General features: G+C 44.4%; 1 pseudogene; it reads left to right on the top strand.

The window, feature by feature from the left end:
• The first annotated feature begins 4,536 nt into the window (after positions 1-4,536).
• LOC142460941 (zinc finger CCCH domain-containing protein 15 pseudogene) lies at positions 4,537-6,449 on the top strand (annotated as a pseudogene).
• The last annotated feature ends 676 nt before the right edge of the window (positions 6,450-7,125 follow it).

The following is a 7,125-nucleotide window of genomic DNA, read 5'->3' as shown; positions in this document are numbered from 1 at the left end:
TTATTTGCTCTTTGAGACACGGAGAATTGGACTTAGCTGCATATGACAGAAATCCCCTCAGCACTCAGAGACTTAGATGGCATAGACACGCAGTCTTCTCCTCCATGAAGTAGACAAACCAGATCTGGCATAGAAACGCCAAGGTCCCCAGCTCAGGACAGAGGCTTTTTTGCAGCTTCTGCCATGCAATAGGGACTTCAGTCCCTAGGGTCCCTTAATTCCAGACCCTTAGTGGGAGAGGGTGCCCATACTCAGGGCCCTCTGCTGCAGGCTCAGGATGGAAGGCACCGATGCCAGGGCTGAGGGAGCTCATGCTTACTGACACCAGATGCTTTCAGGATGAAATGAGAGAATCACCCCCCCGCCAGCACACTTTCCCCCCTTCCCCCCAATGCACAGTGTCTGGCACCAGGGACAGCTGCAGTGTAATTCACCTACCATACACTTCAATTTTGATGTCACTCCATTCTAGGACCTATTTAAACAACTCCTAGATCCAGCTTCTTTACTTCCTCTCTAAGTCATGTTACCAAGTTCCAACCACTAGGGCGCTTAGCACAGACCTTCTGAGCTTTAGCTATTACTTTGTCCTTGGTTTGGCTTTCTGTTTACTTTAATGCCTTCATCTCATTATATATATATATATATATACACACACACACACACACACACTTTATCCACTCTTTCACTTCTTTAAAAGTCAGGGATCAAGATAAAATGATTTAGAAATTATTTCTATGGTGAATTGGGTGAAGTTTTACAAGCAGATCACCAATTTTACATTCAATCACCAATTTTACATTCAGTACATCCTACATATTTTGTTTCATCTACTGGATTGAAATGCCCTCAATGTAACTTTACTCATTCCACTTCCTCCCTCTGTTTCCCATGTCCAGTATGGACCAGTGGGATAAGTGGAGAAAAGGTGGAAGGTGTCCAAGGGTTCTGTCTCGCTTGGATCCACAATCAGTGCACATGGAAGCAGCAGCCAAGAGCTCAAATGATGCATTGCATGAGGGGTAAATCTGCTGCATAGTTTGGATCTCAATTTTTAAGGTTTTATTTTGAAATAATTTCAAATATATAGAAAAAAAATTAAGAAGAGTACCACGATTTCCCACATAGCCTCCAACTAACTTCATGAACTATTAACATTTTATCATATTTGCTTCCCCTCTCTTCTCTACAACTCACACACACAGGCTATTATAATCTTCCTAAAAAATTACAGGCAGGTTCCCCTACATCTCTGTGTTTTCCAAGAACAAGACATTCCCTTATATATTCACAGCATAGTTTTCAAAATCAGAACACTAAACATGGATAGAATATTATTTTTTAACACAACGTCCATTTTCAAATGCCTCCAATAAGGAATTCAAATGCCACCAATGCACCTCATGGCACTCTGTTTTCAGTGCAGAATCTGAGCACTGCATTTGGTTAGCATGTCTCTTCAGTCCCTTGGAATGAAACACAGGGCCTCAGCCTTTCTTTGTCGTTCATGATCTTTACCTCTTTGACAGGCGAGTTGGTCTGTAGAATACTCTTTAACTTGACCCAGGTGTTTCCTCATGATGGAATCAGATGATGCATTTTTGGCAGGACTACCATAGGCACGATGCTGACTTCATCTCAGTCCATCGTACCAGAAGGCACACCATGCCAGCTTGTTCCACTATTGGTGATGCCAGTTCCAACCTATTTTTTGCTTTTCCGTTCTACTGGTAGAATAGGACAAACAAAAACACCAGGTGAAGAATTATCCAGGGATAAGCTTAGCAGCATCTTTCTATCATCATTGAACTTCCTCCAGGCCTTAGTCTCATATTTAAACAGCTATAGACTTAACTCGTCTTTGATCTCCCTCTTGGTCTTACCCCCTTGTAGAATTTTCTGCTTGCTTTTGACTTATAGAGCGACACGTAGGTAGCAAGTAGATGTGTGTGCTTGGCAGAAGGCCGTGATGATTAAAAAAAAAGTTTAAGTTTCCTTCAGTGGTACAAATCTGCCTACCCCAGGGTAGTCCATGGAGTCCCCAGAGATTAAGAGACTAATACGGACACTGACCATACCAGTTTAGCATGTGACACTGGTGACTGTTGGTAACGTCAGCAGCTCACCATTTATTTCCCTTGTTTTGGGTGATAGCTCCTGCTTTTCATTGGGAAGTTTGTTCCTTTTCCATTTGCTGCCCCAAAATGTCTAATGGGTAGACCCACGCCCTCACTCCTGAGGTCGCTTATAATCTAAATTCAAACCTATTGGGGTCCTCTGTTGCTCTGACCCAGGTCTGACGTTTGAAACTACCAGGCACCCCACAGGCCAGAGACGTGGTTTCTACTCCTGGTAACAGTTATCGCCTTCAAATAACTCAAAGGGGCAGTTCTGGCCTGTCCCCTGGGGCCAGGAGGAGCTGGCATCATGCGGGTCTGAGTAATCAAACCCAAACCAAACTCACTGCCACCGATGGGTTTGGTTACGCTGACCAATATAACTGGTCTGGGGATGGTCACATTCCCCAATTCAGCCTGGCAACATGTAGGCTCAGGGTTTTTATTTGAACTAGATGAATAAAAGTTGTTGAGTTTCAAACCGAATCCACTGCCAGCGAGTTGATTCTGACTTGGAATGAGCATACAGGACAGAGTAGGAATGTGCCAGGGGGGTTCTAAGACTGTACATCCTTTTAGAAGCAGACAGCTTCATTTTTGCCCCTGGAGCAGCTGGCGGGTTGAACCCACTCACCGCCAGGGCTGGTCTCACACCTGAGCGCAATGTCAGCTTTGAACTGGAGCAGTCGCATTGCCTCTGCGAGGGTGCAGCCTGAGGAGGGAGGCTTCTGAAGCAGAAGTCCCTGTGACACCATTTAGCTCTTTGATTAACTCTGTCAGATGCACCTGAAGGAAAGCCACTCCCGGCCTTCTTAGTTAGATGAGTCAATACATCCCTTTGCTTAGCCCAATCTGGATAGGTATTTTTAAAAAAATTAATATCAGTAACCAAAGAATCCCCATGATGCAATGATTTTTCATCTTACTAATTTCTTTCTTTTTCTTCCCTAAGAACAAACCACATCAAATAACCTGGACATTTGGGTAGCAGGAAACAAAATAAGGGACGCATTGACAGGAGGTAACATTTGGATAAAAAGGAGATTCATATAATCGTAATCTGTTTAGCCGCAGCTGTCTCAGACGAACCTCTAAGAATTGTGCTCATGCAAGAGTGGGAGTTTGTCTCAGTAGAATTGCCTTCTTAGAAAGCAGGATTTCTCCACAATGTAGGAATAGTTCTTACCTGTGGTTTGGGTTCTTGGTCAAATTCAATTTCATTTATGGGGCCAGTGGCTTATAGCTCCCAAGCAGTAGGCAAGTCCTTGTGATCTTGTTGATGTCTGTGAGTCAGGCACTTGAGCATGAAAGAAATAGACATGAACATGATGGGACGTCAGAGAAAATGCTGACTAAAAGCAGATTTGTGCCATTTGGGTTGTTTCTCAGATAGTGTTAAGGGTTCAGTCTTCTAAATGTTTCTGAGGAGATTAAAACAAAAACAAAGCGCGGAGAGCCCTTTGTCATCAATCTGGGTCACTTTTCTCTTGCTAACTCCAAGGTCGGTATTTCAAAACCACCAGTCACCTGGCTGAAGACAGACTTTCTCCAGGCCCAGAACCCACAAAGGCAGTCCCACCCTGCCCTGGAGGGTCCATAGGACTCGCCATTGACTTGATGGCAGCGAGTTTGGTGTTCACGTTTGGAGGGACTCACTGAAAAAGGAGCCCTGGTGGTATACTGTTGGGCTGCTAATCTCAAGGTCAGCAGTTTGAAACTGCCATCTCCGAGGGACAAAGACCAGGCTTTCTATGACCATAAAGCTTTAGTCTTGGAAACCCACAGGGGCAGTTGGAGCCTGTCCTACTGGCTCACTGTGAGTTGGAAGCAACTGGATGGCAGTGAGTTTTTTGTTTTAGGGACTCAGTGGGTGGTATTAGTAGTCACTGGCTACCGAATAAAAGATTGGATGTCTCAGTCCAACCACAGCAGCTCCGTAGAAAGGTCTGGAGGTTCTTCTGAAAGTCAGTCATTGAAAACCCTAGGAAGCCAAACAATAGGTTACTTTAACTCGTACAGAATGTCTGCCCTTAGTACTGAGCTCTTTTGCGATCTATCTATATAGGATCACATGGACAACAGCAACACAAATGATTAGGTGGGAAACTTGAGGTGGGGCGGGCAGTTGAGTTGCTTTAATGACAACTCAGATAAAGTGAGGATGGCTACAACCCTTGAAGCAGGAACCGGTGTAACTGAACCGAACATGTAGACACTCAAACTGATGTGTGTTCTGCTGTGTATCTTTTCAACAAGAACCAAAGGGATGCATACGAAGGAAAATCTGGTGGAGCAAAGTTATACTCTGAAACCAGGCTTGCATCGGGTTCTCCCTGGTTCCATCACAGCTGACCAGAGAAAACGAAACCAGACCATTATGGACAGGCATTTGCAACATGTAGGTGTGACTAAGTGATAGATGGGACCGGAAAAGGTAGGCGCTGACGTATGGCTAGAAACTTAATCTTCCTCTTAGTAAGCAGGGGCAGCATATATTTTGCATAACGACCAAATCTCTTGAATGGCAGGGGCAGGAACAGTGGTGCCTGGCTCTAAGATGGCAGCGACAACGTCGGTTTAATGAATGCAATGCTTCATGGTCCTAGCAAAGATGTCTCTGCTAAGTCTCTCACTCCACGGCTTTAATCTGTATTGACCCAATATACCCACACTTAACAAATTTGGGTTGGTTTTGACTTTGCTGAATTGGCCATGATCGACACAGTTCTAAGTCCTGCCTCAAACATGAGTTGGGGTCTCCATGAATTGCAGTGACTCAACTGCAGCTGCTTAAGCCACCACAACAACCCTGATATAGGACTATGATGTAATGGATTGCTTTTTACATGTCTTTTGTAGCCATGTTCTTGTAACTCCTGCTAAGAAAATTGGTTGAGATTATGCATTTAAGGTGTTTGCGTTTCGCCAAGAGGATTGAACACCAAGCTAATAATGGAGCGATTTGTCTTTATTGTGAGGCAGCGGGGACAGAGGCCCAGGTCTTCCTACTCCTGCTGTGGGAAGCCAGAGTCCCTGACTGTGTCCATTGTGCTTAGTCTGGCTGGTGCCACCTGTCTTCCTAATGTACCCCCAAAATAGGCTCAGGCTGGGTGCGGAGGAGAAGAAGAAACCGAAGAAGACAAAGCTTTCGGTGTAGACAAAAAGGAAGGAGCAGAGCAACTGGAGCTTAGCTAGGCTGTTACTCATCCAGGCAAACTTGGTCAGCAGCATCCGTGACAGGGGCACAAAGGGAAGCACAAAGGAACTGGAAGAAAGATGACAAGAAGGAAGAATTGTAGGAGGTAAATGAACTATCCAGACCTTTAGCTGCTGCGGCTCAAAAATCAGTAAAGGCTCAGATTCCAAGTCCCTGGTATTCCTCAAGCAAGGACAGTGCCCTAAAGGCGAGAAGTGTAAGTTCTCTCGTGACTTGACTCTGGAGAGAAAACGTGAAAAGTGATATAAATGATGAAGAACTCAAAAAAGATACTATGGGTAGTTGGGATGAGAAAACATTTGAAGAAGTAGTGACTAAGCAGCACGGTGAGGCGGAAAAGAAAAAAACAAAAACTCACATAGTGTGCAAGTATTTCCTTGAAGCTGTTGAAAAGCAGTGTGGCCGGTTTTGGATATCATGCCCTAGAAGGGTGATATGTGTATGCAGCATTAAACACTTCCCCCTGGGCTTGTGTTGAAAAAAGATAAAAAGAAAGATGAAATTTCATGAGAAGGTCTCATTGAAGGGGAGTGTTCTTTCTAAATGTCGGTCCAAATGTTACCAAAATCTTTTCTTTTTTTTTTCTTTTTTTTTCCAAAATCTTTTCTTGCATGGAATAAAAGGAAAAGACAAGAAAAGATGATAAACTTGGTTAACTTTCCATAAGGATCTAGAAAGAAGAAAAGCTGACTTCGAGGCAGGGGAAGCATCAGTGATCACTGGTCATGGGTGTTTGGTTTTCGTCGGAACTGGTTGATGATGAATGAGAAGCAGAAGCAGATGATGCCCATTACACCCAGGGAACAGGCAGCGACAAGGTTAGTGATTTCTGTAAATGATATAGATTTAAGCCTGTACACGCTAAGAGCAATAGATGGGACAGGTATTATGGCAGCCAGTCCTGAAAGATTCAGCACATGCACCTCAGAAGAGCAGGAAAGCAAATGAAGTGAACTTCTGGAGGGAGGACAGAACATGCAGCCAGAAGGATCTGTAAGAGGATAACGAAGGGGAGGCACAGGACAATGGAGCCATTCATGCTGTTCCTCTTGATGCAAATCTTTTCACTGGAAGATTTGGATGAACTAGAAGAAGAATTAAACACTCTGGATTGAGAAGAATGGCCCCCAAACAAGTTGATGAACAAATGAAGTCAGCTCATGATGAGCTAGAATTGACAACATTAATTTTCTACCTGGGATTCTTCAAAAGACTATGCTTATTTGCCATGCTGATTGTGGAGGGCTAACCCTCTCTCAAACCAGGAATGTTCTCCCTCCATCTTCCCTCCTGACTGTGAGTAGCTCATGATAAATTGAAATATAATGGGCATTCCAGAAAACGATTGTCGTACCTGTCCACTTGATGTGGAGGAAGTTTAGCCGCATTTCTAACTTTTGTTTTTCATTGTTATCACCAGGAACAAGATGAATCTAAATATAAAACCTCTTCTAATGGCCCACAGGGGGCTGGGGGAAGAAAAAATGGCAATGGGGGAACAGGGCACTATTCCACCCAAGGGGAGGGATATTGTTCATGTCTCCACAGAAAAGAGAGAGGGAGAGAGAGACCACATTCTGGTGCTGCAAGCCTTGAGGGTGATGTTCCTGCTTGATACAGCTCGACCACAGAGAGTACTGCAGGGCTGAACCCGGCTCGAGACAGAGACATGACATCTCCTACCTAAATGACATTGCTACAGAGGCCAGCATTGAAGATACAGTTCATAGAAGTGGCCAGCCCACATGAGGGCAAACCAGGAGGGGAGGGCAGCAGACCACAATGGGAGCA

The sequence above is a fragment of the Tenrec ecaudatus genome, chromosome 11 (assembly GCF_050624435.1).
Source record: "Tenrec ecaudatus isolate mTenEca1 chromosome 11, mTenEca1.hap1, whole genome shotgun sequence".
Taxonomy (NCBI): domain Eukaryota; kingdom Metazoa; phylum Chordata; class Mammalia; order Afrosoricida; family Tenrecidae; genus Tenrec; species Tenrec ecaudatus.
The sequence above is the reverse complement of the archived record's forward strand: the minus strand, read 5'-3'. Positions and strand labels throughout refer to the sequence as shown.